Source organism: Heteronotia binoei, chromosome 8 (genome assembly GCF_032191835.1).
Source record: "Heteronotia binoei isolate CCM8104 ecotype False Entrance Well chromosome 8, APGP_CSIRO_Hbin_v1, whole genome shotgun sequence".
Classification (NCBI taxonomy): Eukaryota; Metazoa; Chordata; class Lepidosauria; order Squamata; family Gekkonidae; genus Heteronotia; species Heteronotia binoei.
In genome coordinates, this window is record NC_083230.1 from 4,535,557 (window position 1) to 4,559,557 (window position 24,001).

A 24,001-nucleotide genomic window follows, 5' to 3' on the forward strand; every position below is an offset into this window, starting at 1 on the left:
TAGAAGGGCTTTTAGATGGTAAGTAGCTCATTGAGTTCCATAGGAATTTCTGTCCTTTGTAGGAGCAGACAGTTAAATACACTTTAGAAGGTTGTAGCTTTAATTTTGCTTGAACTCCCTCCTCACACTGCTGCCATACCAAGTTCTTCTTCGGGCTCTTCACCTCTTCGCTTGCTAATTTCCCATGATTTATTTTAACTTTGGTATTTGGCAAGAGTTTCTGAAACAAGTGGTAAGCTTTATTTTCAATTTGTTTTACAGCCCAATCCAGACATACATGGCAGCCAGCTGCTCAGGCGTGGGCGGATCTACGGTGCCGCTCGTTGGCTTCCAAAGGGGAGACGTTACACCATGCTTGGAGGGGGAATAGCAGCCCGTTGCCATGATGATTCCACCCAGGTGCACTCCACTGACCCATTGCCGAGGCGGGGGTGGGGGAGGCGCAGGCTCGTGCGGGACCACGGGATTGGCCAGCCCATTGTACCTGACCAGGCAATGGGGCAGAAAGCCCAAGCCTGAGAGGCCGTCAATCCCCCCACTCCCTTCCACTGTCAGAGACTCTGCCAATGGCAGGCTGGCGGGCAGAGGCATGCACAGAGAAGCAGGAAGTGCCAAGTGCAGGAGTTCCCTGTCCTAGACAGCAGCTGGAATGTGTGTCTGGGAGTGGCCGGACCAAGTCCAAAAGACACCCCCTAGAGCTCCCCCTCACCGGTGTTGCCCTGCTGCCACCCCCTGCTATGTCCAAGGAACACCTCCCCTGGGGGCTGCAGAACTCAGAGTGTGAGCTGCTGGGCATGCATCCACTTCAGAGCACAAGTGCCCAGAGCACAACAGCCCTGTGCGGTCGGGTAAGCCGTCAGCCCAGCCAGGCAATTAGAGCCACTTCCTCACTGTAATTCTTGTGGGAAAAGTGGCTCTGGGGAGCAGGAGGTTTTGAGGAGTGCAGCTTCAGGGCACTGTCCCATACAAAACCCACAAGGTCAAAAAAAAAATCGGACCAGGGGGTCCAATTCCTGGAGCACCTAAAGCCAAACCTAACTTCACACCAGGGAATCTCTATAAGACCCAAATGCACTACATCCCTCTATCTACTCTATGAACCCTGCAGGCCTGGAACCAATGTAAACCCAGTTGCCAACATCACCGCCACACAAAACACAATTTGCTCAAGGTCTGCTCTGCAGACTAGGGATGTGCAAAAAAAAAAAAAAATTCGGAAGTGCACGGATTCGGAAGTACACGGGGAAAAAAATTTCGGATTCCCCCTGTACTGCTGAATGCCGTATTCGGAATAGCCGCATATACGGTAATGCGCGGCTATTTCCGAATATACGGCCCTATTATACCCTATGGGCCATTGAAATCAATGGCAAATAGGGTATATTTGAAGCCGCCTGGAGGGGGGGGGGTTTGAGGGAGAGCCCCCAAATTTGCAGGGGACCTGCAGGGGACTCTCCCCTCCAAACCCCCAAGTCCCAAAAAGATTGGGCCAGGGGGTCCCATTCCAAGGGCACCCAAAGAGGGTGCCCCTATTCCATCATTATACCCTATGGGCCATTGAAATCAATGGCAAATAGGGTATATTTGAAGCCGCCTGAAGGGGGGGGTTGAGGGAGAGCCCCCAAATTTGCAGGGGACCTGCAGGGGACTCTCCCCTCCAAAACCCCCAAGTCCCAAAAAGATTGGGCCGGGGGTCCCATTCCAGGGGCACCCAAAGAGGGTGCCCCTATTCCATCATTATACCCTATGGGCCATTGAAATCAATGGCAAATAGGGTATAATTGAAGCCGCCTGGAGGGGAGGGGGTTTGAGGGAGAGCCCCCAAATTTGCAGGGGACTCTCCCCTACAACCCCCCCAAGTCCCAAAAAGATTGGGCCAGGGGGTCCCTGTCTTTGGGCTCCCCAAAAGGCCCATTGCCAACAATGATGGGGAAAGCCCAATTAGCCACTTCCTCCACTACAATTGCTGTGGGGAAAGTGGCTCTGGCCAGAGGAGGGTTTGAGGGAGAGGCCCCAAAACTGCAGGGCAGCTTCAGGGGACTCCCCCACATGCAACCCCCCTGGCCCCAAAAGACAGCACCCATCTGTGGGCACCCCAAAAGGAACACTGCTCCCAATGGTGAGAAAAAACCAATTAGAGCCACTTCCTCACTGCAATTGTCGTGGGAAAAGTGGCTCTGGGGAGCAGGAGGTTTTGAGGAGAGCCCCCCAAACTGCTGTGCAGCTTCAGGGGACTGTCCCACACAGCCAAAAAAAAATTGGACCAGGGGGTCCAATTCCTGGGGCACCCAAAGCCAAACCTAACTTCACACCAGAGAATCTCTATAGGCCCCAAATGCACTACATCCCTCTATCTAATCTATGAACCCTGCAGGCCTGGCACCAATAAAAACCCAGTTGCCAACGTCGTGGCAGTACAAAACACAATCTGCTCAAGGTCTGCTCTGCAGACCTGGCTGCAGCAAACCCAGATGCCAGCTCTCCAGCCCTGCCCCAAACAACACGGGGAGAGCTGGCAAACCACAAAAAGCCTGCTGCCTCTGGGTCTCTCACCCAGGTGCCAGCTTCCCTGCCCCAAACAACACAATCTACAGGTGCCAGCTCTCCAGCCCTGCCCCAAACAACACGGGGAGAGCTGGCAAACCACAAAAAGCCTGCTGCCTCTGGGTCTCTCACCCAGGTGCCAGCTTCCCTGCCCCAAACAACACAATCTACAGGTGCCAGCTCTCCAGCCCTGCCCCAAACAACATGGGGAGAGCTGGCAAACCACAAAAAGCCTGCTGCCTCTGGGTCTCTCACCCAGGTGCCACCTTCCCTGCCCCAAACAACACAATCTACAGGTGCCAGCTCTCCAGCCCTGCCCCAAACAACACGGGGAGAGCTGGCCCTAGCCAAACCGAGAGCACACTCAGATTCCAAAAATCACTCTATAACAACAAGAAAGTGACCCAGCCCACACACACCCTCGCCAACCCCCACACCAACCAGAGGTGATTTTAAAAAACCAAAACAAAACCAGAGAATCACAAGAGGCCAAGCAAAGCAACTCAAGATTTTAAAAAGTGGCCTTTCACCAATAAGAAAACTCAGGCCAAATCAGTCAACAACAACACCCCCACCCCTAAAACCAGAACCAGAAAAGGGGGACAAAAGTGGCCTTTTAAACAATGAAAATTAGGCCAAATAGCACCCCCCCAATAACCTTAAGATAAAAGTAACACAGCAGCAACACAACACAGCAGCAACAAATCAAACAATGAAACAGTAAAAAACTCAACTTTTAATAATACAGGAACTCCCCCCCCCCAAAAAAAACCCCTTCACCCTAACCCCAAGAAATCCAAGCCACCCAAATCAGGAGAAGTAAAAGGACACTGCACTTTAAAAAGTCCTCTCACTAAATTACTCACCCACCCAAATCTGAACAAGTAAAGGGATTCTAGTCCTTTTAACAACAAAAACTAAAACAAGAACCCCAAAACTGCCTTACCTTGTCTTCTCTGAGTCCAGGGAGGTCTCTGGTAAGGCAGTGAGAGAGCAGCAGGCAGGAGCTGAAGCCAAGGGCCAGCCACCAGCAGCAGCACAATCTCTCTCACACCAACCCACATACACCAACACAGCAATGGAGGAGTCCAGCAGGAAGACTCCTTAAAAAGGTTCTCTGGCCCTACAGAGAGCAATTTCAAAAAATAGCACTGCTATCTCTGATTGGCCAGAGAACATTGCTTACTTGGATACTGCACTGCCAATCAATTTGTGAGTGAGTTTTTGGGCTGTCTTTGGACTCTAGTCTATTTTTAGTGGAGGAGCGTTTTACAACCACCTTCCAAGCGCGGGCCAAGAGAGGATGCAGGCACAAGAAGGTGCTCACTTCATTCACTCTCAAAGTCTACATTCGGGGAGCCAAACAGAGGCCAGTTGACCTTCAGGAAGACCAACAGCTCAACTGTCCAGGGTTGCAGGTGATTGCGATGTGGGCAGACAATGTCACCCATATGCTAAAAGACGCGCTCGCTCTGCACGCTCATCGGTGGGCAGGAGAGGAACGCCTTGGCGACGGAGGAGAGGGCTGGCCAGACCTCCTCCTTCGTGACCCAGTAGTCCAAAGGAGACGCTTCCTGCGGCTCGAGGGGCTCCAAAAGATAGGCCCTCACCATCATAGCACCTGTCTTCGCTCTTGGTGCCCTACTGCTCCTAGAGGGGCCAACAGCCTACCCGATGAATGTCATCTCAGCACTCTTCATGCCGTGAGTCTGGTGGGAAACACTGCCTAGCTGGGGAGGTTGGGGATGAACAACAGCAGTGGAAGTGGCAGATGAGCTGCTTCCACCCCTCTGCTCCTCAACTACTGGCACTGGGCCCGCCCTGACTCTGGAACACTCGACCTTCTGGTGGAGAAGGTGGGCCACACAAGGAAGGCGTTTTAGGCCCTGACGCTGGACCTTGATGTTGGAGCCACCATCAGTCACCACGAAGCCCGTGGCGATGTCCCCGCTGCCTACCCAGCCTTCTAACTGCCGTGAGAGGATGGCTCTGAGAGTGTCCGCCATGTGTGGCGCATCGACTGCTTCAGCGTGCAGCAATGCCCAGCAATAGCCGACCCGGTGGTCCTGACCCTGCCTGCCGCTACTGCCACCCCCACCCTGCACCTCACTGGGTTGCCACCAATGCGCAGTCAGGGAGAGATACCCCTCGAATGCATGTTGGGAGCTCCAGATATCTGAGGTAAAATGCACAATCCCCCCGGCAGCAGAGGACAAATGCTTTTTCACCACAGATCTGGTCACCCTGAAAACAGCTGGCACAATGGTCCTGCTAAGGGTGGTTCTAGCAGGAACTTTGTACCAGGCCGCCAGGTACTCGAGCAACACTAGCAGCCCAAGATTCTCGACCACTGAAAATGGGAGCCCATGGGCAACCGACCTGGCAAGGTTCAAGGCGATCACCCTCCTGCCGTACCTGATTCCCCCCCTTGGCACACAGGTGCCACCCCTACCAAACATCTCAGGCAGAGATGCCTGGCGTCCCTGTACTCCCATGGAACACTCCTGGAGAGCGGAGGTAGTCGCAATGGGATGGACCTCCTGGCTGGGTGGTGTTGGCCGCTTGGGCACCACAGCACCAACCTGCTTCTCCCCCTTAAGAAGCACCCCCGGGTGGTGCTTCCTCAGGTGATTCCGCATCCCCCCCAGAGTCAGGTGGGCAGGGTCCTGCCCACGACTGATCCAGGCCCTAAATAGCTGGCACTGCACATAGCGTGGATCCTCCATAAGTTGGAAATGCTTCCAGACTTCGGAGGTGAATGGATGCCCAAACTGACTGGCAGCTTGGGTGTCTGGAGCCACCGCTTTTGAGGTGCTCGGGGCAGACACATCGTGTCTCAGGGTGGCAGGAGGGGCTGGCCGCCGGGGAGATGTGTCTCCATCTCTTCCCCCTCCACCCCATGCGGCCTCCCCTCCTGGCCATCCCCTGAAGGACTGCTGGTGCCCGAAGGAACCAAAGAAGGGGGCTGGTCCTCCTCAACCAGCTTCTCCAGCTCCTGCACGACACTCTGCACCCTCCTTGGGGTGATCGTTTTGGACAGAAAACTGTTCCCAAAGCTCATCTCCAAGGAGGGCTGCTCTTGCTGCCTCTCCTCCGGCTGCTGAGGCCGAGCAACATCAGCTGGAGGAGAGACTGCCTGAGCAGCAGACCCCTGCTCAGTGCCAGCACCTAATGGCACATCTGCTGGGGGTGCCCCAGCAGCAGCCTTGATGAAGGGTGCAAGGTGGGCCTTCTTCTTCATCACACTTCGGCCAGAGGTCGGAGTGCTGGTAGGTGGCTGTGGAGTGGCCCTAGCACAGGTGGGGGGGAGACCTGGGTCCTCCCCCTCCCTACCACCCCTCTATGTCAGACATTGAACGTTGAAATAAGCCCGAATCATTCTGTTGCAAAATTAATTCGTTTATTCAAGAACTAGTGGTCTGGGATACAAGCAGATTGAGTTTGATGCATTCCAAGGTTACTCTTGGACTTTTGTAGAAGAGGATAACATAACAAAGAATTCATTCTCACACCCTGAGAGATGGTTGTCTGTTCCCACATTCCCTTATCTCATTCCCAGGAAGGCTCCCCGCTGGTTACCTTGAAGCTTGCCATCTTCAAAGGCTTGGAGAGCCTATGGATGCCAAGTGAGAAATTCCTCCCATGGGATTTACAACCTTCCCTCCCCGTTTGAAATGCACAGTCGCAGGCTCATGGTTAGTAATAGCAAACAAGATGGCGTTAGTCAGGTCAATAGGCTAAAAGTGAGTTAAAGCAGGTACAATGTCTGACATACTGCCCCTTCTAAGCTCGTGCTCGGGGTTTGTCTGGGTGCAGTAGGTAAAATTTCTTGAGAAGCTGAGGGGCCCGTAGGTCGGATGACTTGACCCATTCATCACAGCTGTTGGGGAAATATTTCCAGCGGACCAGGTAGTACAGCACCCCCCTCTGGATCCTGGAATCCAGGATCTCTTGCACCTCATGGTGGCTCTGGCCCTTCACTTGAATAGGAGGTGGCTCTGGAGGGTGGGGGTGCCAACACGTGGGCCCAGGATCTTTGCGAAGAAGGCTGCAATGAAAAACAGGGTGGATCTTACTAAATAACTTGGGTAATTCCAGTTCCACTGTCACCTTGTTGATCACCCTTTTGATCTTAAAAAAACCCTAAGAACTTGTATGCTAGCTTCCTGCAAGTTTGCGGTAGAGGCAGGTTTTTGGTTGACAAAAATACACTCTCCCCTTCTTTGAATTCCCATTGTGGTGAGTGCTTTTTGTCAAACTGGGCCTTGTAGTCTTTCTCTGCAGCTTCAAGATTCTCCTGGATCACTTCCCACCCTTTCCTAATTCCTTCCCACCACTGCCAGCACAAGCTAGGTGGCGCTGTTCCTTCTCTCGCTGGCAGGTTTGGGAAGGGCTGCCCCTCGTAGCCGTTCACAATTTGAAAGGGTGAGGCTTTGGTTGAGCTGTGCAGGCTGTTGTTATAGCCATACTCAGCGAAGGGCAGCAACTCCACCCAGTTGGATTGCTGGAAATTAATGTAGCAGCGCAGGTACTGCTCCAGAAGCCCGTTCACCCTCTCTGTCTGTCCGTCCATCTGGGGGTGGTAGGCTGAGCTCAGCCCTTGCTCTATCCCTGCCAGTTTGCAAAACTCCCGCCAGAAGTTGGCAACAAACTAATGACCTTCTCAGAGAACGCGTGTAGCCTGACCACGTGATGGAAGAAAAGATAGGCTAGTTTCTTAGCCGTAGGGAGTTGTTTGCACGGGATGAAATGCGCTTGCTTGGAAAAGGTGTCCACTACCACCAGTATCACCGTTTTCCCTTGCAAGGGGGGTAATTCGACTATAAAGTCCATGGACACGACTGCCCAGGGTCGGGATGCGGTGGGTAGTGGCTGCAGCAAGCCTGGTTGTCCCCCCCCCCCTCTTTTTGCCATTATGCATGTGGGGCAGGACCCATCGAATTCTGAGATGTCTTTTTTCATTTGAGGCCACCAGAATTGTCGATTTACTAAGTGGAGGGTTTTTACGTACCCAAAGTGCTTGGCTATTTTGCTGCAATGACAGTGCTGCAATATCTCTTGTCTAAGGCTTCTGGGAACGTAAAATTTTCCGTCGTGGTACCAGAACCCCCCTTCTCCTTTCTCTACGCTCTCCGGTCTTCCTTCCCCCTCCTTTTCTGCCTCTTCCTGGAGTCGGTTGCCCCCTCACGGTTTGAGTGGTCCCGTTTTCTTCCCCGAACTGGTGGTCACCCCTCCTGCTACGGCTGAGGGGGGAATGAGGGAGTCTACGACCTCCTCCTTCTGGCTTTCGTGCTGCGGGAGGCGGGATAGGGCGTCAGCCAGAAAGTTTCTCGAACTGGGTATGTGCTTCATCATGAAATCGAATTTGGCAAAGAACCCTGCCCAGCGGATTTGTTTGGCTGTTAGTTTCCGCCGCCCAGTCAGGGCTTCTAGGTTCTTATGATCTGTCCAGATTTCAAATGGGACCCAGGCTCCTTCTAACCAGGACCTCCATGTTTTTAGAGCGTAGGTCACGGCAAAAGCCTCTTTGTCCCACACCGACCAGTTTCTCTGCTCGTTCGAGAATTTGCGGGACACATAGGCGTAGGGTCTGAGCCTCGCTTCTGGGTCTTTTTGCATTAATATTGCACCAATGGCTACATCAGAGGCGTCGCATTGCACCATGAAGGGCTTTAGCTCGTTGGGGTGGGTGAGCACGGGTTCACTTGTGAACGCCCTTTTCAGTTTCTCAAACGCTGCTTGGCATTGCGGAGTTCAGGGGAGGCGTGCCCCGGCCCTTTTCGCTTCTAACCCCTTCCCTTTGGTCTTTAGTAGGTCGGTTAGGGATAGCATTATCTGGGCGAACCCCTTAATGAACCCCCTATAGAAATTTGCAAATCCGAGAAAAGATTGTAGCTGCCGCCTGGTTTTAGGGGTCTCCCCAGTCTAACACTACCTGGGTTTTCGCTGGGTCCATCGCTAAGCCTTCCCCCGAGACCCGAAACCCCAGGTAGTCTAGTTCCGTCTGGTGGAACTCGCATTTGGATAGTTTGGCATACAGTTTGTTCTGATAGAGGGTTGTTAGCACCTTTCATACTAGTGGCACGTGGGACTCTAGGTCCTTGGAATAAATAATGATGTCATCCAGATACACCACCACCCCCTTGTACAGGTACTCTCGCAGTACTTCATTGATAAAGTTCATAAACACCCCCCGGCGCCCCCTGCAACCCAAACGGCATCACCCGATACTCAAACTGGCCCATTGGGGGTGTTAAACGCCATTTTCCACTCATCCCCCTCCTTAATCCTAACACGGAAGTATGCATCTCTAAGATTGAGTTTCGTGAACACCTTCCCCTCTGACACCGTGCTTAAAAGGTCTTTGATCAGGGGGATGGGGTAGGCATTGGATATTGAAATCGCATTAATCCCGCGAAAATCTGTGCAAAGTCTTAAACTCCCGTCCTTCTTCTTCCGGAAGAGGATTGGGGCGGTGTGTGGCACCGTGGCGGGTCTTATAAAGCCCCTTTTCAGATTCTTGTCTATGAACTTTCTCAGTTCTTCCTTCTCTCTCTATGGAGTACAGTTTGGCGCGAGGAAGCTCCTGCCCCGGAATTAGTTCAATTGCACAGTCAGTGTCCCTGTGAGGCGGCAGCTCGTCAGCTTCCTCCTTGCTGAACACACGCTTCAAGTCTCGGTACTCCTTGGGGATGGACCTGATTTCTTCTACATTCACACCAAATTTTTTTGTTTTTCGGAGGAGGATTGGGGCCCCACTCCGTCCGCCAATGGTGGTGGTTGCACCGCCAGTCGGTGAAGTCTATTGTCTGGGCCTCCCACTGGATGTCGAACTGGTGCCGGGCTAACCACCCCACCCCCACGACTACATCAAATGAGGAGGAGGGGGCTATCACGAACACCTCCACCTCCCAGTGGTCCATGGTCCCGACCGGCACTTCTTGGGTTTCCTCTGGGCACGGTTTTCCCCTCATCGTGGTCCCGTCCATCTGCACGAATTGGATAGGATGGGGGATTGGGACCTTAGCGAACCCCAGGGCTTCCACTAAGCGGGGGGTGATGATCTCCCGGGTGCAACCCGAGTCAATTAGAGCTCGGTTGTGCATGAACCTCTTCAACTTGGGGTTCATTAGTGTCACAGACATAAAAAGTAGTTCCCTCATTATTCTCACCCTCAGTGGTGCCATCAGCTCCACGACCTGCCACTCGGCACCTTTCAGTGCAGGTCGCTGTCGTTTCCCGGCAACTCCGGGTCCCACGATTCTTCTCCCGAGTCCTCAACGGTTATAATATCCTCGTCAATCACCAGGGAGGTGGCGACGTTGCCCGACTGGGCTCTTTCCCCTTGCTTCCGCCTTTCTTTGGGGTCCCGGGAGTGGCTTTCGGTGTTTGCGGGGGCGCTTGCGGCTTCTCGGGGCAGTTGGCCGCTAAGTGGCCTGGGTCACCGCATCTGAAGCATCGCGTCCCTGGGGTCGGCACCGGGCTGGTCCCCGGGGTTGCGGCTTTCTTCCCTTTGGGTTTGGTGACGGCTTTTGGCGCTCTTCCTCCTTTCCCCGCCTGTTGCTGCTGGCGGCGTAGTACGACATGCTGCAGATTGGTCTCGACCTCTCCGGCCAGTTGGATCCACCCACTAATGTCTTGGGGCACCCTTGTTGGTAGCATCGATCAAGGATACTCGCATTGAGACTGTTCTGGAAGGCCTCGTACTTCATGCACTCGCTCCATCCTCGGACCTTGGCGCAATGGCTCTGGAAGTTGGCCGCATACTCGCGGATCGTTCTCGACCCTTGTTCCATTCCCCGTAGGGCGGCGAGCGCTTTCACCTCTTGGAGCGGGTCCCCATACTGCCGCAGCATAGCCTGGAGGAAGTCAGCCACCGTTGCGAGCACCGGCCCTTGGGTTGCGTAGATGCTTACGAACCACTTCCTCGCGGCGCCCTTCAGTTTGGACGCCAGGTAGTCGACCCAACTTGCGTCGGTTGGGAAGGTCACTCCCCAGTGGGTCATGAAGCTGTTGCACTGGATTGTGAAGTATTCCACCTCCTTCAGGTCCCCATCAAACGTGATCTGCTGCTCTCTGCCCCTCGCGCCATCCCACGGCCCCGGGGCAAAGGGTGCTGCAGGCCCGGCTGGCCAGCTGGGCGGCAGTGCGGGTTGGGGCATCGGGATGCGCGGCAGGCCCAGAACTGGGGCTCCTGGTTGCCCTGGTTGTTCGAGTTGAGGCCCCACTGGTGGCCCCGCCGGAGCGGCCCACCGGTTCTCCGCCCGCCGGCGACCCTGCTGGTTCGCCCCCAGCCGGTGGCTCTGCCAGTTCGCCTCCTGCCGGCGGTCCCGCCGGCTCGCCACCTGCCGGCGGCTCGACCAGAGCTGGCGATCCCCGGATCTGCTCCCAGATCGCGTCCAGTTGCCTCTGCAGTTCTCGGGTGATCTGCACGTGGCTGGCGTGGACCTCGTTGTGGATCTCCCTCACCCAAATGAACATCTCGTTCCGCAGCAGCTTGGTCACTTTCGCGGCTTGGCTGCTGTCCTCATCTCGGCCCCCTCTCTTGACACCTGTCACCGCGTCCTCCTCTTCCTTGGCGCCCGCTCTGGCCAGTAGTTTGTTGAAGTGGCCAGCCGCTTCGTCCATCAGGGCTGTCAAGGTGCGCGGCTTCCACTGCTTCGGGGTGTAGAGGAGCGTGGAGAAGTGCACGGGTGACTTTGCTCTCCTCCGCGTTACCGTCACTCCTCGGGGCACGGTTGGCTCTTCTGTTGGTTCTGTGGGCTCTCCGTTATCTGGTGCTTTGGCGGCCATCCAGCCAAAATTGTTTTGGATGAGCTCTAAAAGGATCAAACTCAAAATGTCAGACATTGAACGTTGAAATAAGCCCGAATCATTCTGTTGCAAAATTAATTCGTTTATTCAAGAACTAGTGGTCTGGGATACAAGCAGATTGAGTTTGATACATTCCAAGGTTACTCTTGGACTTTTGTAGAAGAGGATAACATAACAAAGAATTCATTCTCACACCCTGAGAGACGGTTGTCTGTTCCCACATTCCCTTATCTCATTCCCAGGAAGGCTCCCCGCTTGTTACCTTGAAGCTTGCCATCTTCAAAGGCTTGGAGAGCCTATGGATGCCAAGTGAGAAATTCCTCCCATGGGATTTACAACCTTCCCTCCCCGTTTGAAATGCACAGTCGCAGGCTCATGGTTAGTAATAGCAAACAAGATGGCGTTAGTCAGGTCAATAGGCTAAAAGTGAGTTAAAGCAGGTACAATGTCTGACACTCTAGTCTTCTCCTTGGCCTTGCTCCCAGGGCCCCTCTTCTGCTGCCTGTCACTCATGTCACTCTTGGCCAGTCTCACACAACCTAAACTGAGAGTGTTTTTTTTTTACAAACCTAACTCACTACACTGTATCCTGAACCAACAGGCCAAAAACACCCTCACCAACCCCCACACCAACCATAGGTAATTTTAAAAAACCAAAACGTGAAAGAAAGAAACTTAACTTTTAACCCACCCACCCAAAAAAACCCACCACAATCAGAAAAGGTCAAGCAACTCTATGTCAAGTCTATGTATAACTCTGGCTCAGTCAAAGAGCATTCTGGGTAGAACCAAAGTATATTCAAATGCTGCTAGCTTAAACTTCTCATTCCCCCCCCCTTCCTTTTGTTATGTAGTGTTGCTTTGAAATGGAAAGATGTGAAAGCCTTATCTGTGCCTTCTCAGGCCTGGCTCGGAAGGGAGTCAGGAGTCTATGGCGATCAAGGCCAAGCAGGCCTGAGAACAAATTGGTAACATCAATGTGTGAATGTTCCCTGCATAACCCCACCCCATAGGAATCCCTTTGAAGTGTCCCATATATGCTTGTATCTACTGTAAGTTCTTCAGTCTTTCAATATTGGCCTAGCCTCAAGTAGCAGTATCAATAAACTAGTTTCTTTGTATCAACTACGACTCGTTATTGAATCTGCCGACTTGACATTTTGTCAAGTCTGTGTATAACTCTGGCTCAGTCAAAGAGCATTCTGGGTAGAAACAAAGTATATTCAAATGCTGCTAGCTTAAACTTCCCATTCCCCCCTTCCTTTTGTTATGTAGTGTTGCTTTGAAATGGAAAGATGTGAAAGCCTTATCTGTGCCTTCTCAGGCTTCGGCTCGAAGTTGAAGGGGCTGCTAAGAGGTGGTACGTGAGTCTGTACGAAGCCATGAGCCCAGAGCTGGACTATGTGCAAACTTTCCTCCAGGCTCTGATGGCCCAGTACGAAGACCCCCTGCAGAAGACCCGTGCACTGGCTGCGCTCTGGGACATGCAGCAAGGGTCCCAATCCATCCAAGAATACGCCGCGGAGTTCCGGGCGAATGCGGCTAAGGTCCGGGGGTGAAGCGAGCTAATGAAGATTGAGCACTTCATCCGGGGCTTGAATGCCAGTATCCTTTACCCAAGCCAGACCCAACACCCTAGTGGGCTGGATCCAGCTGGCGGGAGAGGTCGAGACCAACATGAAGCGGGTCGCAATGCAGCGCCAGCACCAGTCGAGGAAGGGCCAGCAAAAACCTACCCCCGCGAAGCCAGAAGCCAAAAATCCCGCCGGGGGAGGAGGGGGAGGGACTGCAGGGCCTCACAGGTGCTTCAGGTGCGGTGATCCGAACCATCTGGCCTCCAGCTGCCCCAACCCCCCGCCTCCCAAGACCCCACAAGGGGGGATGAAGACCAACGTCCCGACTTCGAAGAAGCAGGCCAGCCGCCCTAAGGAAGCGGCGAAGAGTAGCATCACAGTGTCCAAGGAACTGGACGAGGAGGTGCTGCTGTCGGCGGAGTTGGGCAACTTGGCCTGGGCGTCTGAGCCGGCGGGAAACGAGACCGACCTGCTTTGAAGGGTGCCAGCCAGCAGGACGAGGAGGAAGAGGCACCAGTGAGGGTGAGAGTGACGGGACGTTTATACTTTGTAACAGTGAAACTCCTGAACTCTAGCCTGAAAAGGTTCATGCAGGTCCGGGCCCTAATAGACTCGAGGTGTAATCGAGAACTGATATCCCCCAAGATAGTAGAAGCGCTAGGGCTCGAGAGCTCACAGCTGCCCTGCTCTATGCAATTTGAACAGATGGACGGGTCAGTAATGCGAGGGGAACCGTGTAAGCTAGAAACCCAGCCCCTCCCGATGGGGATCGAGGAGCACTGGGACCAGGAGACCTTTGTGATTGCCCCATCCTGCTCCTACCCGGTGGTCCTGGGAGTGGGGTGGCTAGGGAAGCACGAGCCCCGCATTAGGTGGGGGGCGCAGACCATCCGGTTCATAGACCCCCTTTGCGTGAGCCACCTATGGAACCCTGCCTGGGGGCTGCGCGCACCGGTGGCAAAAGAGAGGGCATGCATGTCGGTGGAGGAGGTCCACGCCGTCCCAAAAGCATACCGGGACCTGATGGGGGTATTTAGCAAGCAGGGAGCCAACGAGCTACCCCCCCCCCGCATTGGGACACCGACTGCGCCATAGAGCTAATCCCGGGGGAGACCCTGCCCAAGGCAAAGCTTTGTCCAATGGAGTGGGCAGAGAAGAGGGAGCTCCGTAAGTTCCTAGACCACAACTTGGAGCGAGGCTTCATTCGACCGGCCACGGCCCCCCACGCCGCCCCGGTCCTCTTTAGGAAGAAGGATGGCTCACTTAGACTTTGCACAGACTTTCGCTGGATAAACGCGATTTCCACGTCCAATGCCTATCCCATCCCCCTCATCCGTGATTTACTGAGTACGGTTTTGGGAAGCAAGATTTCCACCAAGTTGGACTTGAGGGATGCATACTTCCGAGTCTGCATCAAAGAGGGCGATGAGTGGAAGACGGCGTTCAATATGCCTATGGGACAGTTCGAGTACTTGGTCATGCTGATCGGACTGCAGGGGGCTCCGGGAGTGTTCATGAACTTTATCAATGACGTACTCAGAAAGTTTTTGTTTAAGGGGGGGTGGGTGTACCTGGATGACATCATTATTTATTTGCAAGTCAAAAAATTGCATGTGAAATTAGTGAGGGAGGTGCTCAGCACCCTGCTAGAGCACCAATTGTATGCCAAACTGTCTAAATGTGAGTTCCATCAGACGGAACTAGACTATTTGGGGTTCCACGTATCTGAAAAGGGGTTGGTGATGGACCCGGCTAAGGTGCAGGCAGTATTGGACTGGGCTCCTCCGAGGACACATAGACAGCTCCAATCGTTCCTCAGGTTCGCAAATTTTTACAGGACCTTCATAGAGGAGTTCGCCCAGATCGCCTTTCCCCTAACGGAGCTCCTAAAGCCGAAAGGGAAGGGGCCAGAAGTAAAATGGCTGGGAGCCAGGTTAAATTGAACCCCAAAGTGCCAAGCGGCCTTCGACAAACTGAAACGCCTATTCACCAGTGAGCCGGTCCTGAGCCACCCCAATGAACAGCGGGCCTTCATTGTGCAATGCGACGCCTCCGATGTAGCCGTTGGGGCCATTCTCATGCAAAGGGATGAGGAAGGGAAACTGAGGCCCTGTGCATACATCTCCCGATAATTCTCGGGAGAACAGAGAAACTGGTTGGTGTGGGATAAAGAGGCGTTTGCTGTCATGTTCGCTTTAAAGATGTGGCGGTCCTGGCTAGAGGGAGCCAAAGTGCCGTTTGAGATCTGGACCGATCACAAAAACTTAGAGGCCCTCACGGGGAAGCGGAAACTGAGCGAGAAGCAGATTCGATGGGCGGGGTTCTTTTCCAAGTTCGATTTCACCCTGCGGCACATCCCCAGGACTAGAAACTTTTTAGCAGAGGCCCTCTCGCGGCTCCCGCAGCACAAGAGCCAGAGGGAAGAAGTAGTAGACTCCTTGGTCCCGCCTTCTCAGGTGGCGGCCATGGCCACTACTTGCTCCCAGAAGAAAAGAGAGCTAGAGGGGCTGAGTAAGGAAAAACTGGCCACCGAGACAGAGAGGGAAGGAGAAGGGCAGCCAGAGGGAGTGTTGAAAAGGAGCGACGGACTGTGGTACAAGGGGGGGGAAACTGTACATCCCTAAGAGCTTAAGAGCCGAAGTGCTGCAGTTCTGCCACTCCAACAAACTAGCAGGGCACTTTGGCTACGTAAAGACCCTGCACCTCATCAGCAGGCAATTCTGGTGGCCATCCCTAAAGAAGGATGTGTCAGAGTTCGTAGCTGGCTGTCCCATTTGCATCATGGCCAAGAGGAGGGGTGGGAAAACACCAGGACTGCTAAAGCCCCTGGAAACAGCCAAACAGCCCTGGTCGGTGGTGTCCATGGACTTCATTCTGGAGTTGCCCCCCTCTCATGGGAAAATGGTGATTCTAGTCATGGTGGACACATTTTCCAAACAAGCCCACTTCATCCCATGCGCTCAATTGCCCACCGTGAAGAAATTAGCCACGCTGTTCTTTAATCACGTGGTGAAACTCCACTCATTCCCAGACAAGGTCATTAGTGACCGAGGGCCGCAGTTCGTTGCCACCTTCTGGCGGGAGTTTTGCAAACTGGTGGGGATAGAACAGGGGTTGAGTTCAGCCTACCACCCCCAGACGGACGGACAGACAGAGGGTGAACGGGATTCTAGAGCAGTACCTCCGCTGCTTTATAAATCACCGCCAATCTGACTGGGTCGACCTGCTCCCGTTCGCAGAGTATGGGTACAACAACAGTGTGCACAGCTCCACCAAGGCCTCCCCCTTCTCCACGGTGCACGGCTATGAGGGTAAGCCAATGCCCTTACTGCTCGGGGGGGAGCCACCCTCGGATCCCACTGCATTTGAACAATGGTGGCAGGGACCGAGCTGGAGCTAGAAGACCATCCAGGAGAACCTGGAGGCAGCCAAAGAGACCTATAAAAAATACTATGACAAATCCCATGCTCCCGCTTGGGATTTCAAGGTGGGAGACTCAGTGTTCGTGTCTACCAAAAACCTGCCCCTCAGTCAACCATCCAGGAAACTGGCCTATAAGTTCTTGGGGCCCTTCAAGATTAAAAGGGTAATTAATCAGGTGACTGTAGAACTGGAGCTGCCAAAGGCACTTAGTAAAATACACCCTGTATTTCATTGTAGCCTGCTTCGTCAAGACCCCGGGGCTTCGGATTGGCATCCTCTAGTACCAGCCCCCCAACCTGTACCAATTGGGAACCAGAGTCACCACGAGGTCCAAGAAATCCTGGACTCTAAAACCAAAAGAGGAATTTTGTATTAGTAAAATGGAAACTTTCCCAGTCAGCGAAAATGAATGGGTGGCTGAGAAAGACATCTCAGCACCAGACCTGATCAAAAGGTTCCACCAAAATCAAGCACACAGGGCTGTGGAGGCAGCTTAGGGGGGGCAGTATGTCAAGTCTGTGTATAACTCTGGCTCAGTCAAAGAGCTTTCTGGGTAGAACCAAAGTATATTCAAATGCTGCTAGCTTAAACTTCCCATTCCCCCCTTTCTTTTGTTATGTAGTGTTGCTTTGAAATGGAAAGATGTGAAAGCCTTATGTGTGCCTTCTCAGGCCTGGCTCGGAAGGGAGTCAGGAGTCTACGGTGATCAAGGCCAAGCAGGCCTAAGAATGAATTGGTAACATCAATGTGTGAATGTTCCCTACATAACCTCCCCCCCGACAGTGTCCCATATATGCTTATATCTACTGTAAGTTCTTCAGTCTTTCAATATTGGCCTAACCTCAAGTAACAGTATCAATAAACTAGTTTCTTTGTATCAACTACGACTCGTTATTGAATCTGCCGACTTGACACTCAACTGTTAAAAAAGTGGCCTTTTCACCAATAAGAAGCCTCAGGCCAAATCAGTCAACACCCCCCCCCCCAAACCAGAACCAGGAAAAGGGGGACAACAGGACAGGAGGATGCAAAACCTGCAGCAATAGAGAATAGAAATTAAACAATGAAAATTAGGTCAAACAGCACCCCCCCCCCCCCCAAAGAACCTGAACCAGAAGAGAAAAGGAACAACAGCAGCACAACACAGCAGCAACAAATCAAATACAGAATCCTTTTAAAACAGTAAAAAACTTAACTTTTAACGGGAACTTTCCCAACCCCTCCCCCCCAAAACTTCACCCTAACCTCAAGAAATCCAAGCCACCCAAATCAGGAAAAGTAAAAGGACACTGCACTTTTAAAAGTCCTCTCACTAAAGTAAGATATGGGCAAATTGGCAAAAAAACCCCCACCCCAGGCCCCCTCCCCCAGCAGAACCCCCTAACCCCAAATAAGCTAGTGCCACCACCCAAATCTGGATAAGTAAAGGGACTTTGAGTCTTAAAAAGTCCTTTTACCAACTAAAATAAAAACAAGAACCCCAAGACTGTCTTACCTTAGATGTCTTCTCTACTCCAGACAAGTCTGGTAAGGCTGAGAGAGAGCAGCAGCAGCTAAGGCCAAGGGCCAGCACAGCACAATCTCTCTCACACACCAACACAGCAGCAATGGAGGAGTCCAGCCAGGAATACTCCTTAAAAAGGTTCTCTGTGTCAGCCGATGTAACTTTCCTGAAATAAAAGTCTTAGCTGAACTGTCGCCATCTTGAAATGCTGTTACTAACCATGAGAAAAGACCTTGCATATCAAAGTAGAAAGTTGTAGATTGTTGCCAATGCTTGGTGTGAACATTTCTTCCCCTTGATACTAACAAAGGCAAAAATTTCCCTTTGAAGATAAAGCACCTCCAGGGACAGCCGCCTGGCCATCCCCGGAAGACTAGCAGTAACAATAAGATAAGAGAGGGAGACCGTGTGAATCTTTGCACCTCAACTCAGCAATGTTTAGAGTTGTGGCTTTGTATAATTCCCTTTGATGTACCCCAAAATAGCATGCCTTCTACTGCTACAATGTATCAGTCTCAATCTTCCTTCGTTCCGATGCTTATGGATTATCAAATAAAGCCTAACTTTGCAACAATTCAAGGTCTGGTCAATTTGAGATCCCATCATCTGACACTCTGGCCCTACAGAGAGCAGTTTCAAAAAATAGCACTGCTCTGTGATTGGCCAGACAACAGTGCTTATTTGGATACCCAAGTAAGCAAAAGATCAAAAGAACAACAATGTTGCTGATGGCTGGGGGATCTGCTACACAACAGCCCTGCAAAGCATGTATTTGCAATGCATTTTGCAAATGCATGCTTTGGATTGGCTGCTGGGGCTCCTCTTCCCCCTCCCTGTTCCCAGGGAGGCTATGGGAGAGGCGGGAAAAGGCTACCAAAGGCGGGAAAGGAGGCAAGCAGCTCCCCTGAGGCTGCAGAAGCCCCTTTCCCGCCTTTTCCATTGACTTCTGTATACTTCCGAATATTTATACAGAATTATACGGGGAGCCATACTCGGCTCCCGCATAATGGGCCCCAATTGGAATCAGCTGTATGCCATTCCGTATACAGCTGAATCAGAGGTGATTCAGCGGTTGATTCGGTTCGGCCGAACCAAATGCACACCCCTATCTGAAACTGCAGACTTTGTGCATCAATCTAAAGAAATCCAACTTGACACCAAGCCAGTGAGTTCAGTTCATTGGGGCCATATTGGACTCTCCCTCCAGCAGAGCTTACCTATCTTTGCAGAGGGCTCAGGTCATCATCACACTGATCATTTGCATCAGATTCCAGGGCAGAGCATCAGTTTGCTCTATTCAGAGACTCCTAGCAGCCACCACAGCTGTAATCACCATAGCGAAACTGAGAATGCAACTGTTGCAGCTATGGCTCCTACAGAAATTTTGACCAACTCACCACCCACCCATCGCTGCTCTTGACTCTTCTCCTGGATATTCTTCATTCCCTCTCTTGATGGGGGAATCAGACCTGGAGGGAGCTCCCTTCAAAGCTGCTTTTCCCACAGAGACACTTACCAAGGATGTGTCCCTCCTGGGTTGCAGCATTCACCTCAGGGGCCTGACCACTGGAGGTCTGTGGAACCCTTCACACGAGTCACACCATATCAATTGTTTTGAACTATTGGCTATCAGGTTCACCTTACGGTCTTTCCTCCCACTTATAAAGGGAAAGACAGTCTCTATACTGACAAACAACACTACACCTATAAGCTTCGTAAATTCACAGGGCAGGACGGTTTCCAGGAGCCTTTGTTCACTAGTGATGGACGTTTGGCTTTGGTGTCAGCAGCACAGAATCTTCCTGGTTGTTACTGACCTTCCAGGGGATCAGAACTTCCAGGCAGACCTCCTCAGTGTGGGGGGTAGTTTGCACGAATGGGAACTGGGCTCACCTTTGACCCCTCTTCGACAAGTAGGGCACTCCTGAGATAGATGTGTTTGTGACCTGGAACAACTCCAAATCCCAGACGTTTTGTTGTAGAGGAGGGGTAGATCCCATGTCTCTGAGGATGGCCTCTTACTCATTTGGTCGTGCCTCTTCCTATTCATGTTCCTGCCCATCCCTCTCCTCACCAGAGTTCTTACCAAGATTCAGAAGGAATGTTCACAATGTATTCTCATCACCCCATGGTGGCCTCAACAACCATGGTTTCCCCAGCTTCTTCATCAATCCAAAGGGAGGAGACATAACTTCTTCCTGGAACTGGACCTCTTGTTAACACAGGGTGGCAATGTGAGACATCACAATGTCCCACATTTGCGATTGACTGCATGGATGATAGATTGAACTGTTTCTCTGATAAGATTCAGAATGTTGGAAGCCTTCCACGAGGAGGTCCTCCTGTAAGTGGGAGACGTTTGTGTTGTTTGTCTCCAACCTTCAGCGAACCCTGGAATGGGTGGAATTACCCATCATCTTTTCTTATTTGCTGCACTTGATAAAGATTTCAATCACACTTCTATCCAGATCTACCTCACTGTGATCTCAGCATGTCATGAGAAGACAGAGGGTTTTTCAATCTTCTTGCAACCAGATTCTAAACGTTTCCTGAAAGGACTGTGCCACCTCCACCATCCTACCAAGGAACCCACGTTGGCTTGGAACTTACCTCTGATACTCCAGAGCCTAACAAAAAATCCTTTTGAACCCATGGCAACTTGCCCATTGCATCTCTTCTCTTGGAAAATGGCATTCTAGGTGGCCTTCACTTACACCAGATGGGTCAGTGAACTTACAGTGCTCCGCTCAGACCCTCCTTCCCTTCCATGAGTAGTTGACATAAAATTCCTCCCTAAAATGGTGTTGGACTTTCATTTGTGGTCAGAGTCCATGCTCCTGACATTCTTCTCAGCCCCAAAGTCGCCAAAGAAACATTCCCTGCATTCCTTGGATGTGAAAAGAGCCTTCCTTTTTACCTACACTTAACTAAAGAGTTCAGGCAAACCGAACATCTTTTCACTGCATACTCCAGTCCTTCAAAGGGAGGTAGGATTTTCCCCCAAAGGTTTTCAAAACGGATTGTGGAGGTGATAAAGCTGGCTACTTGATCGCTAAAACATCCTTACGTGGACACCTCAAAGCACATTCAACTAGAGCAATGGCTGCATCCACCACTATTCTCAAAGGGGTTTCCTTACAAAACATTTGCAATGCTGCCGCTTGAGTGACCCCAAACACTTTTGCCAGACATTACGCATTTGACGTACATGAGTGCACCTGGATGGCAGTTGGATGTTCAGTTGGATGATCGTCATAGGCGGGCTGCGTTTGTCCCTTCCAGGCACCGCCCACAGGTGCACTGTGCTGTACTTTCCGGGACAAGACAGTGTGCGTTTGCAATAAAAAAGGCCAACGCCATGCTGGGAATTATTAGGAAGGGAATCATAATGCCCCTGTATAAATCGATGGTGCGGTCTCATTTGGAGTACTGTGCAGTTCTGGTCACCGCACCTCAAAAAGGATATTATAGCATTGGAGAAAGTCCAGAGAAGGGCAACTAGAATGATTAAAGGGCTGGAGCACTTTCCCTATGAAGAAAGGTTGAAACGCTTGGGACTCTTTATCTTGGAGAAACGTCGACTGCGGGGTGACATGATAGAGGTTTACAAGATAATGCATGGGATGGAGAAAGTAGAGAAAGAAGTACTTTTCTCCCTTTCTTACAATACAAGAACGCGTGGGCATTCGATGAAATTGCTGAGCAGACAGGTTAAAACAGATAAAAGGAAGTACTTCTTCACCCAAAGGGTGATTAACATGTGGAATTCACTGCCACAGGAGGTGGTGGCGGCCACAAGCACAGCCACCTTCAAGAGGGGTTTAGATAAAAATATGGAGCACAGGTCCATCAGTGGCTATTAGCCACAGTGTGTGTGTATATATAAAAAAAAAATTGCCACTGTGTGACACAGAGTGTTGGACTGGATGGGCCATTGGCCTGATCCAACATGGCTTCTCTTATGTTCTTATGACGAACGCCAGGCACAACAGTCAATATTTTAAATTGTGAAATGCTATTGCAAATATCTACATGCTACTTTGGATTTTTTGGCTACTTGGAATTGTAAGCTTTTGAGTTGCCGTGGAGACCAGAGGTGGGAAAGAGGCACATGTGGACATTCATGGGCCTCTGCATTCACGTCATCCCAAGATGCAACCCATCCAAACTGCACCTTGTAGACAGAGTTCATCTTGGATGCCTCCCATCTAGGGGCATGTTGCAGTACAGATGCCCATCTAGCCTTGGTTTCCTGGAGAATTCCCAGCCCAGTAAGGATACAGTATTCACTATCTTACTACTGAGCACAAATATTTCTTATTGGAAGTCTATGGTGCAAATCGCATTCCATTTTAATGATTGTTGTATTTACTTCATTTATTCATATTCTGCCCTTCTCCCCAGTAGGGACCAAAAGGAACTTATGTAATTCTCCCTTCCTCAGTTTCACTCTCACAACAGCCCTGTGAGGTAAGGTGTCTGAGTGACTGACAGCAGAGACACCTGAATGCTTACCTGGCAGGGGAGACACCTTGATCGCAAAGGAGGTTTTCCCATGATGAGGCTCATCCTCTGCCCTCGGGTGTGCTGTCCCCTGCAATTTCCCCAAATGCAGGAAACTCGACTGCCGAGTGGCTGGTCTGACAGGCTTCCAAAGCAGAGGGAAGATTTAAATGCTGTGAAACTAGAATCTGGTTAAATTTCTATTAAAATGTACAGAATGTTACCAAAACAAACAAACAGTAGTGATAATTTTCAGTCTAATAAATGAACATTTATTGTGAATGCATTATATGTAGACTTTTGCTGGGTCATAGTGCCATCCAGTGGTATTGGAAAGAAAGTATAGAAAGAGATTAGGTGGGCAACCTAAGATTTTATTAGACCAATCAGTCAAACTGAAAAATTCACAAACTTCAAAACCCTCATTATTTCCATCAGAACAAAGAATAACAGGTACATATGATTTACATGCCAGACAGGCTGCCTCACTCTGTTATCCTTTAATTTAATTTTTACATTTACTGTCTACAATTGGCAAACGGTGAGGAAAAGCACTCTGTGCACACTCAAGAACACTGATTTTGTTCCCATAGATGCATTCCATTATTGCTTTTATACAGCACAACACACCTTAAAGATCCAGTCCTGTGTCTTCACCTCTTGTAGTGGTCAACAAGAATACCTGAACCCCATTCCGAACTACATGGTTTCTTCTTTTTTTCTGGGTATAAAACTGGCCTTCCTGTGTAAAACAGAGTGAATATTTACTTGGGCAGAATTTGTCCAAGTACAACACTTTTGGAGGCATGAGAACCCTCCACTAGCAATTTCCAAATGATTTCCACTACCTCCTGGTAGTGACTGGAGATCTCCTGGGATTACAATTGATCTCCAGAAGACAGATCAGTGCACCTGGAGAAAATGACTACTTTGGAAGGTAGATTCTGTGGCATTATACTCCACTGAAGTCCCTCTCCTCTCCAATCCCCACTCTCCATAGGCACCATCCCAAAATCTCTAGGTATTTCCCAATCCAGGGCTGGCAAACCTGTTTGTATGTAACACTTCCTTTTCCTTCTTCCTGTGTTAGACAGGAAGAGATAATTGATTACCATCTTCCCAGCAGTTGTTTAGTGACCCATATTGACCTTCACCCAGAACTGTCTTATAAAGGGAGCTCTCTACAAGCATCTGAACCAAAATATACATATGAACATATGAAGCTGCCTTATACTGAATCAGACCCTTGGTCCATCAAAGTCAGTATTGTCTTCTCAGACTGGCAGCGGCTCTCCAGGGTCTCAAGCTGAGGCTTTTCACACCTATTTGCCTGGACCCTTTTTTGGAGATGCCAGGGATTGAACCTGGGACCTTCTGCTTCCCAAGCAGATGCTCTACCACTGAGCCACCGTCCCTCCCAATAGGAATATGGCAAAGGAAAACAGCTCTCTTTTGGAGAGAACCGCGACATATGTTATGGCATTGAACAGTCATGCACTCAAAACAGAGTGTGATAGCCTCTACCAACTCACAAGGATGGGTTGTTCGAGGATGCTGACCAATCCTTTTTGGAACCTGAGAGACCAATATAAATTAGTATTGGGTCCTCAGCAGACCCAAAACTCACATTCAAGGAACT

General features: G+C 51.1%; 1 pseudogene; it reads left to right on the forward strand.

The window, feature by feature from the left end:
- The first annotated feature begins 22,366 nt into the window (after nt 1-22,366).
- Nucleotides 22,367-22,495, forward strand: LOC132576712 (U1 spliceosomal RNA; annotated as a pseudogene).
- The last annotated feature ends 1,506 nt before the right edge of the window (nt 22,496-24,001 follow it).